Genomic DNA, 480 nt, shown 5'->3' with positions numbered 1-480 from the left:
AAAGGGGAAGGGTTTGGACAGGAGAAGGGAGCCAGACAGCATTTATTGCAGGATGAAGATTGCAGAACCTTTCTGACTTGAGGCAAATAGGTAACCAGAGGATGTTTCTCTTAGCCTGAGGGATGTCATGTTGGTTTGAGTGAGTGGCCTCTGAGTACTTTGTCTCTGTTGGATTCTCAAGGGAAGGGGGTGTTTAGTACTTGGTGACTGATTTTTGTTGTTGAAGGTATCCTGCCTAAATGATAATGTCTTTTTGGCTGCGACTTCTATAGATCATTCCTTGAGCCTGTGAACTAAAATAAAATCTTAAGGCTCCCTCCCACCGGCTGACTGAATGGACCCCCTCTTGGCCAAGGAGATATCCTAAAACTAAATTGCCTGCCACTCAAGGGAGGTCAGACATGCTGCATCATGCCCCCCTCCCTTCTTGGAGACATCCTTTGTAACCTATTAATAGGCCTAAGGGTATGCAAGACAAAC

The sequence above is a fragment of the Propithecus coquereli genome, unplaced genomic scaffold, assembly GCF_000956105.1.
Source record: "Propithecus coquereli isolate 6110/MARCELLA unplaced genomic scaffold, Pcoq_1.0 Scaffold477, whole genome shotgun sequence".
Taxonomy (NCBI): Eukaryota; Metazoa; Chordata; class Mammalia; order Primates; family Indriidae; genus Propithecus; species Propithecus coquereli.
Note: the sequence above shows the minus strand (reverse complement) of the source record.